Raw genomic sequence first — 10,073 nt, 5'->3', positions numbered from 1 at the left:
CAGCAAGAAGCGGCAGCTGCTACTCACACTGCGCTATTAAGGAGAATGAATATTCACCCCTCTCCACTTCCATGGGCATGGAGAGGAGTGAATATCCCCGCAGCTCACCTCGGCATCTGAGGGTGCATGGCAGTGATGTCATGCGCTGCTCAGATGCTGAGGTGAGATGCTGGCAAAAAGGACGCAGCGCTGGAGCAGAGGGGAGGAAGGTGAGTAGAGGTGTTTATTTTTTTTCATGTGTTCAGTGATGGGAGGCCATGCATACCAGAATAGTGGGGCCATGCTTACCAGGATTGGGATGAGGGGTGCCATGTGACGCGCCCCCTGGGCCAGTGCTGTTAGGGATACCCGGAGCCGGATCAGATGGGGGTTGTAGTCTCCGAGTGGCTGTGACCCGATCCGTGCCCAGGGTGTCAAACTCAGTGTGTGGCAGTCCTTATGATGTTACTAGATGTTCTTTTGTGTCGACTACGCCACCCGTTGAATTGCGGTCAATACGGCCGCCGCTGCAGCAGGGTCCACTGAGGCTGGTGATGTGTGTGCAGCTTAGGTAGTATAACCCCCAACGGGAGGGGTATAGCCTCAGGGGGTCAGTTGCAGAGGATGGGGGTTGTGGTGGTGCAGCGAGGATGGAAATGAGACTCAGAGTCGGGCTGTGCAGTTCAGGGTTTGTTTACTTACTGCAGTTGTTCTGGTCACTCCGGCCTTAAGTGACCACCCGAGCCGTGCTGCGTCCACCAGGTCCTGGACTCAGCCAACCCCCAGGTGATTCTGGAGCGTGGTCCTGAGCTCCCTTTCTGTCCTGTCCTCTTCTCTGGCCTTCCCCACCAGGGATCCACCTATGTCCGGCTCCCTCGGGCCTCTTGGCGGTAAACCCTTGTCTCTGGGTTCCCTGACCCTATTCCTGGTCTGCCTTCCGGGTGGATTTAGTGGGTGATCGTGGCAGATCGGTCCTGCCCACGACCTCCGGTTCCTGGCTAAGGTGTGCTGTAGCCTCTGCCAGCTTGGGATCCGGTACCCTGTTGCCAACTCTTCACCCTCTGGTCTAATTTGGGCTCTTGGAGTTCCTTCTTTCTCCCCCTCTGGGTCTTTCTTTCTCCTCTCTCTCTCTTGGCATTGGAGCTGCTCTTCTCCTCTGCTCTGCTTCTCTGACTCAACTCTGACAGACTGACCTCACTCTGCAAAAGACTGACCCTGATCTAAGATGGTTCCCACCTTATATACTCCCTCTATGTGTGAGCTCAGGTGACCAGCACCCAATGAGCTCCTAGCTTTACCCAGACTGCTCCCCCTATCTGCCCCTACACTACTGGGATGTTCCACCCCCCTCCCACTCCAGCCAGGAACAGACACTGTTGTACCTGCACATTTCTCTAGTGGGAGTACCATCGATCTGTTCCTCGGAAATGGGATGTGTGTAGTGCATGCAGCTAACTGAGCTCAGTTCCACACTCCATCCTTACCCGGGAGTGGAATATCACACCTCTGGGTTGAGGTGCAATACCCCTGTAGCAGCCGAATCCGCTGGAGCAGAGGGGAGGAAGGTGAGTAGAGGTGTTTATTTTTTTTCATGTGTTCAGTGATGGGAGGCCATGCATACCAGAATAGTGGGGCCATGCTTACCAGGATTGGGATGAGGGGTGCCATGCATACCAGGATTGGGATGAGGGGCACCTTGCATGCCAGGATTGGGATGAGGGGTGCCATGCATACCAGGATTTGGGATGAGGGGTGCCATGCATACCAGGATTGGGGATGAGGGGTGCCATACATTACAGGATTGGGGATGAAGGGTGCCATGCATAGCAAGATTGGTGGAGGGGGCCATGCATAATAAGATTTGGGATAAGGGGGCCATGCATACCAGGATTGGGGATGAGGGGAACATGCATACCAGGATTGGGATGAGGGGTGCCATACATGCGAGGATTGGATGAGGGGTGCCTTGCATACCAGGATTGGGATGAGGGGTGCCATGCATACCAAGATTTGGATGAGGGGGCCATGCATACCAGGATTGGGATAAGGGGTGCCATGCATACCAGGATTGGGATGAGGGGAGCCATGCATACCAGGATTGGGATGAGGGGTGCCATGCATACCAGGATTGGGATGAGGGGTAACATGCATACCAGGATTGGGATGAGTGGTGCCATGCATACCAGGACTGGGATGAGGGGTGCCATGCATACCAGGATTTGGGATGAGGGGTGTCATGCATACTAGGATTGGGGATGAGGGATGCCATGCATACGAGGATTGGTGATGAGGGGGCCATGCATAACATGATTTGGGATGAGGGGGGCATGCATACCAGAATTGGTGAAGAGGGGGCCATGCATATCAGGATTGGGATAAGGGGGGCCATACATACCAGGATTGGGGATGAGGGAGCAATGCTTTCCAGGATGGGGAAATTTGCTAGCAGCTGCTGCATTTTCCACCCTAGGCTTATACTCGTGTCAATAAGTTTTCCCAGTTTTTGTGGTAAAATTAGGGGCCTCGTCTTATATTCGGGTCAGCTTATACTCGAGTATATACGGTATATTACAAAGTTTCTTATATTCGCCTGTACTATTGATTTAAGCAAAGTTGGTTGAAAGTACAGTTCCCATTTATGTCACTTTACTGAGTGGTAAAATGTTGCCCATGCCGTAGGGTTGTATGCAGTCTTTAAAATCTGGAAGAGAAAAAGCCTATTCCTGCTACGTGAAATGCCAAAGAAAAGCGGTTTGAGCGACAGAAATTCCTTGGGAGTCTTGCCACTAAGCTTGAGTGTGTTAGCCAACCATTTGCTGCCATATTTGAAAAAGGTTGGAGATGCTGGGGATTGAACCCAGGAGCTCATACATGCAAAGCATGCGCTCTACCACTGAGCTACATCCCCAAAAGTCTGTGAATAGAGTAGAGTAGAGCAGAGCGCACACAAGTACTGATTTGACACTACGACTTCAGGAACAAGAGAATTCTAAGAAAAAATAGGTGACAGTAGAAAGCGTATTCCTTGCACATGAATGCAAGCCATGGAGATGCCAGGGATTGAACCCAGGGTCTCACACATTCAAAGCGTGTGCTCTACCACTGGGCTACATCCCCGAAAGTCTACAAATAGTGTAGAGAAGAAAGAGAGAAAACCAAGTTAAATAGAACAAGGGTCTATAGTTACAAACAACCAGCTCTGTTGGTCAGAGCTAAGTTTTATATTTACCACATGGAAGCTTTTTTCGCTGAATCCTCTCAGTGTATGTGCATTGAATATTGACTGTTTTGAGCATAATCATTTTCTGCTGATTAGCTCTATGTGTAATCTGTATATGTAGCTGATGATATTATAATCTACACCTATTTGAGTATACTATTGTTATCAATTCGTGAAAGGTATTCCACATCTCAGTGGCTGTGCATTAAAAATTGACTGTTTGGGCATAATGTACCCCATGAACTTTATGTATATCTACTAGACAATATGTATAGCTGATAGTGCTATGAACTATTGCTGCATGAATCTATGTATATCCATTTTGCAGACATTATATGTAGCCAATGGTAGTATGAACTGTATCTGTATGTTTTTTCTTATATTGTCAACACAGACTGAGATAAAGTGAGGAATTGTGTTCTGAACATGCACTAAATCTCTCTTTTCAATTGACAACACTGAATAGAGTGATACTATCTATGATCCTATTGAACAAATCACTACATCCATTGAGAAATATCATGTATATTACAGAACACTACTAGCCTAATGCTGCATTTAGCCTAATTAGATTCCGCCAATATTTTTAAAGCACTTTATGTGGGTGATGGTGTTGGCTTTGGTGAGGAAGGTCCAGGTAAGGGTCAGGTAGGGACAGGGTATGTGGAGTGGGGGCGCCACATCGTGTCCCTTAGGGTGCCAACCTCCACTGGTAGGAAGGGAAATGAAGGCTATGACACCATCTATCTCCCTAAGATTCTTAGATTTTTCTTGGTATATTCGACTAATATGAATGTTTTTTCTGACATGCAGTACAGACCAAAAGTTTGGACACACCTTCTCATTTAAAGATTTTTCTGTATTTTCATGACTATGAAAATTGTTCATTCACACTGAAGGCATCAAAACTATGAATTAACACATGTGGAATTATATACTTAACAAAAAAGTGTGAAACAACTGAAAATATGTCTTATATTCTAGGTTCTTCAAAGTAGCCACCTTTTGCTTTGATGACTGCTTTGCACACTCTTGGCGAGCTTCAAGAGGTAGTCACCGGAAATGGTCTTCCAACAATCTTGAAGGAGTTTCCAGAGATGCTTAGCACTTGTTGGCCCTTTTGCCTTCACTCTGCGGTCCAACTCACCCCAAACCATCTCGATTGGGTTCAGGTCTGGTGACTGTGGAGGCCAGGTCATCTGGCGTAGCACCCCATCACTCTCCTTCTTGGTCAAATAGCCCTTACACAGCCTGGAGGTGTGTTTGGGGTCATTGTCCTGTTGAAAAATAAATGATGGTCCAACTAAACGCAAACCGGATGGAATAGCATGCCGCTGCAAGATGCTGTGGTAGCCATGTTGGTTCAGTATGCCTTCAATTTTGAATAAATTCCCAACAGTGTCACCAGCAACGCACCCCCACACCATCACACCATCACACCTCCTCCTCCATACTTCAAGGTGGGAACCAGGCATGTAGAGTCCATCCATTCACCTTTTCTGCGTCGCACAAAAACACGGTGGTTGGAACCAAAGTTCTCAAATTTGGACTCATCAGACCAAAGCACAGATTTACACTGGTCTAATGTCCATTCCTTGTGTTCTTTAGCCCAAACAAGTCTCTTCTGCTTGTTGCCTGTCCTTAGCAGTGGTTTCCTAGCAGCTATTTTACCATGAAGGCCTGCTGCACAAAATCTCCTCTTAACAGTTGCTGTAGAGATGTGTCTGCTGCTAGAACTCTGTGTGGCATTGCCATGGTCTCTAATCTGAGCTGCTGTTAACCTGCGATTTATGAGGCTGGTGACTCGGATAAACTTATCCTCAGAAGCAGAGGTGACTCTTGGTCTTTCTTTCCTGGGGCGGTCCTCATGTGAGCCAGTTTCTTTGTAGCGCTTGATGTTTTTTGCAACTGCACTTGGGGACACTTTCAAAGTTTTCCCAATTTTTCGCACTGACTGACCTTCATTTCTTAAAGTAATGATGACCACTTGTTTTTCTTTACTTAGCTGCTTTTTTCTTGCCATAATACAAATTCGAACAGTCTATTCAGTAGGACTATCAGCTGTGCATCCACCTGACTTCTGCACAACACAGCTGATGGTCCCAACCCCATTTATAAGGCAAGAAATCCCACTTATTAAACCTAACAGGGCACACCTGTAAAATGAAAACCATTTCCGGTGACTACCTCTTGAAGCTCATCAAGAGAATGCCAAGAGTGTGCAAAGCTGTCATCAAAGCAAAAGGTGGCTACTTTGAAGAACCTAGAATATAAGACATATTTTCAGTTGTTTCACACTTTTTTGTTAAGTATATAATTCCACATGTGTTAATTCATAGTTTTGATGCCTTCAGTGTGAATGTACAATTTTCATAGTCATGAAAATACAGAAAAATCTTTAAATGAGAAGGTGTGTCCAAACTTTTGGTCTGTACTGTATGATTATTTACATAACCCCAGCGGACCCTTCTCACCTAATTGTTATACTTCTTTAGTTGGTTGCTTTTTAAAGAATGGAATAAAAGCAAACTTTTACAGGGTTTAGAGCAGAGCGCACACAAGTACTGATTTCACACAGTGACTGCAGGAACAAGATAATGCTAAGAAAAAGTGGGTGACAGCAGGAAGTATATTCCTTGTATGTAAATGCAAGCCATGGAGATGCCAGTGATAGAACCCAGAACCTCACACACACAAAGCGTGCGCTCTACCACTGAGCTACATCCCCAAAAGTCTGTGAGATGAGTAGAGTAGAGTGCACACACAAGTATTCATTTCACACAGTGACTGCAGGAACAAGATAATGCTAATAACAAGTGGGTGACAGTAGGAAGTGTATTCCTTGTGTGTGAAAGTAAGCTATGGAGATGCTGGGGATTGAACTCAGAGCCTTGCACAAGCAAAGCTTGTGCTCTACCACTGAATTACATCCCAAATTTTGGGTCTCTTTCCAAAAGTTGCAGGAAACTGGTCAATATTTTTAAGAAAAGGGCTGGCATTTAATCAAATCGCTGAACCACCTTTACACAAAACTTTGGTTTGCTTCTTGCTTAGAGATACATCAGCTGACCTATTTAGCATGAAAGGTGATCTTTTCAAGAGGATGAGGTTCCTTCCTTGCACAAGCTTCTGGAGCAACACCACAACTCAGTTTTCTGATGATACAAAGAAGACTCTGAAACTTGTCCCCAATGCAGAGATACTGCATGTTTTCCACTTTAAACAGAATCAAATCAGTTTAGAAGTGGTGGCTGAACCTTACTATAGGGCTGGTGTGGTTTCCTGAAAGAGACACAGACATTTACACTTTTAAAATGACCAATGGCGTTTTTGAAAGCATCATGTGCAAAAATGCAAGTATGTTTTTAAAACCTAGAATAACTTGCCATATTGGAGAGTAACTGTACATTCAAGTAACTTTTCAGAATAAGCTGTAGTGTGTGTATGTAACACAGCTTCTGGAATGCAACGCTCAGAGAGACCACGAGGCAGAGATTCATATCAAAGCAGATTCCAATGACGTTGGCGCAAACCCGGGAACAGAATTCAAATTGTATGGGTGGCAAAGGATTACAGCACTGATTTTAATGAAAAAAAAGCGTTAGTGATGCATATTGCATCACTAACAACGCACTGGGGACAGTTTAGATGCTACAAATCACATGTCAGGTTCCCTTTAAGATATGACAAGTAACAGGAACAGTGGATGTCAAGATAAGGTCTGGAAGACCAAGCAAAATTTCTGTTAGAGCTGTTCATAGGATTGCTAGAGAGGCAAATCAGAACCCCAGCTTGACTGCAAAAGACCTTCAGAAAGATTTAGAAGACTCTGGAGTTGTGGTACATTGTTCTACTTTTCAGAGACACTTGCACAAATATGGCCTTCATGGAAGAGTCATCAGAAAAAAAACTTTCCTGCATCCACACCATAAAATTCAGCTTCAAAAATATGCAAAAGAACATCTAAATAAGTCTGATGCATTTTGGAAACAAGTCCTGTGGACCGTTGAGGTTACAATAGAACTCTTTGACCACAATGATCAAAGGTATATGTATAGAATAAAGAGCACAGAATATCAGGAAAAATAACATTTCGCCAACCTTTAAGAATGGGGGTGGATCAATCATGCTTTGGGGTTGTGTTCCAGCCAATAGCACAGGGAATATTTCACGGGTAGAGGGAAGAATGGATTCAATTAAATTTCAAAAAATTCTTGATACAAGCATAACACCATCTGTAAAAAATCTGAAGTTGAAAAGAGAATGGTTTCTACAAATGGTTAAAATAATGATTCTAAACACATTAAAATCCACAATAGACTACCTCAAAAGGACAAGCTGAAGGTTTTACAATGGCCTTCATAGTCACTTGATCCGACCTTCATTGAAAATCTGTGGCTAGACCTTGAAATAGTAGTGCATGCAAGACAACCCAGAAATCTCACAAAACTGGAAGAATTTTTTGAGGAAGAATATATGAAAATCACTCAAACAAGAATTGAAAGACTCTTAGCTGGCTACAAAAAGCATTTACAACCTGTGATACTTGCAAAAGGGGGTGCTACTAGGTACTAACCATGCAGAGTGCTCAAACTTTTGCATCAGCCCATTTTCCTTTTTGTAGTTTTTAAAATGTAAAAGATTAAAATCTTTTTTTTTTTGCCTGAAATACAAATTAAATGTGTCATCTTTAACTTTAGGTCTTTTAGATATCATTTCATCTTCAACTTGCTTTATAGTTCACAATAACAGTAATTTTGACCAGGGATGTCCAAACTTTTACATGCCACTATATCTCTGCATTGTCAATTGAGTCTGAGCTGGTGGGAGGAAACTAGTGTGGCACCCCAGGGGTCTGGTTTCCACAGTAACAGCAATGTTATGTCTGAGAGCAGGTGGGAGGTCTCTTGGTCAGGAATCCTATGCATGCCACACCTCCTGCCCAGTCCTGGGAGGGGAAGGACTTCCCCTATATAAACCTAGGGCTGAGGCAGGGTTAGTGAGTAGAGAAGAAGTAGAGACAGAGAAGAGAAGCAGATATAGGAAAAGAACATCAGGAGCTCTGTGGGAGCAGTGCTATAAGGAGTCAGGGGCTGGCAGCTGCAGAGCTCGCCCTGACTGAGAAGCTATCACCGGACCCGGAGTCCGAGGCTGTGGGGACTAATCTTTACCCAGCAGCAGAAACCGCCCGGCAGGGGATTTCAGGTCCTCTGGCCAAGAAACCCGAAGGCACGGTCACACGCGTGGGACCAGCACCGCCGTCGTGGAGCGGACGCCACTAGAAGGCCCCGAGTCACCGGCCATACGGGTGAGCACCACACGGTACACTCAGGGACGTGGGCTACTTATACCCACCTCTAGCAAGGTAGCCAGAAGAGTACAGTCAGTTTGGGAGGCCTACAACTCCACCTGGCCAGGGGAGATCCCATCTGCTCAAGGACTGACCAGGCCCCGATCGCTAGCCAGTACTCCGGGAGGGTCTATCTTTATCACCAGTAAAGACCCTGAATTACACCGCATCGTCTCTAAGTGATTCCTGCTACCCCATCATCCACGTTGGCTGCCCTGAGGCCATACCCCTCCCGTTGGGGGTGATACTATCACGCTGCACAATCCTACCACCGGCCTCAGCGGTCTGCCCTGCAGCGGCAGCTCCTTCGCTGCATTCAACGGGTGGCGTAGTCGTCCAACATCTACCGCTAATACAGCGCCACTTAGTCTGACTCCCTGGGCACGGACCGGGTCACCGCCACGAGACTACAACCCTCAACAGATCCGGCTCCGGGTAAGCTCCCGCGTGCGCAACGCTGCGCGACACAGGCCCAGGGGTGCGTCAACTTTTGGCGTAGTCGGCAGGATCTCGTGCCCGCAACCACCGGGTACTGCGTGCCTGAAAAAGACTGTTCAAACTTACCAGTGGTGAAGATTCCCGCCATCCGGCGCCATCTTCTGTCTTCTTCCCGCCATCCGCGAAGTTTTCCCGCCATCCGGCGCCATCTTCTGCCTTCTTCCCGCCATCCGTGGAGTTTTCCCGCCGTTGGATGCCATCTTGAAGACGCAGCGCGGGAAGAAGAGGGGCGTGGACTCCGAAAGCGCGCGAGAACTGAAGCCCCGCCTCACGTCCGGACGTTGCGTAAGGTCCTGGAAGGAGCCCAGCAGACGCCGACGTCACAGGAGCGCGACGGAAGGTCCTCAACCCTGACGATCCACTGCGGAGCCGCGGCCTACGGAAGAGGATCATCGCAAGGTAGGCCACGGTCCACTAGGGGGGAGAAGGATGTCGGATACGGAGGAGAGCTTCACCGCTTCAACCCCCGCCAGCGCCACCGCTGTTGCGGTCATGCCTTTCACCATGCCCTATATCCCGGGGGCAGCCTGGCTACCCCAGTACTCAGGGGAGTCACATACCCTGCATGACTTTAGAGAAAAGCTGGATAGCCTCTTCCAGGTGTATCCCCTCACAGAGGAGCAAAAAGTGAGCATCCTGGTGGCCCAATTAACCGGGGCAGCCCAAAGGGAGGTAATGTCCTGGCCACCTGGGAGGAGGACTGTCGCAGAGATACTAACCCGGCTGAGGGACACCTTTGATACCCGCACCTCAGCCGAGATCAAGCTTATATTCTACGGGTGCAAACAGCGGGCACATGAGAGTATAAGGGACTATGCCCTGAACCTACAAGAGGCCCTGAGAGCCATTAAGCAGACCGACCCTGACGGCGTGGGAGACGAGGACAGGCTGTTGACTGAACAATTTATAGAGGGTTTATATTGCAATGCCCACCGAACCCAGTTGCGGGCAATGGCCTTACAGGACCCTCATCTGGGATTTGCACAGTTCAAGGACAGAGCCATCCGGGTGCTCCGAGAACCGGCA

At 47.2% G+C, this 10,073-nt stretch overlaps 2 non-coding genes across 2 annotated transcripts; both read right to left on the bottom strand.

Annotated features, from left to right (window-relative positions):
* Window positions 1–2,815: 2,815 nt before the first annotated feature.
* TRNAA-UGC (transfer RNA alanine (anticodon UGC)) lies at window positions 2,816–2,887 on the bottom strand. The gene has a single exon. It is a non-coding gene; the product is annotated as a tRNA-Ala (tRNA).
* A 137-nt stretch (window positions 2,888–3,024) lies between these two features.
* On the bottom strand, window positions 3,025–3,096 carry TRNAS-UGA (transfer RNA serine (anticodon UGA)). Its single transcript has one exon. It is a non-coding gene; the product is annotated as a tRNA-Ser (tRNA).
* Between the last annotated feature and the right edge of the window lie 6,977 nt (window positions 3,097–10,073).

The sequence above is a fragment of the Phyllobates terribilis genome, unplaced genomic scaffold (genome assembly GCF_046119375.1).
Source record: "Phyllobates terribilis strain yellow unplaced genomic scaffold, ASM4611937v1 Scaffold_1__5_contigs__length_1240528914, whole genome shotgun sequence".
Classification (NCBI taxonomy): Eukaryota; Metazoa; Chordata; class Amphibia; order Anura; family Dendrobatidae; genus Phyllobates; species Phyllobates terribilis.
This window is presented reverse-complemented; position numbering and strand designations above follow the sequence as displayed.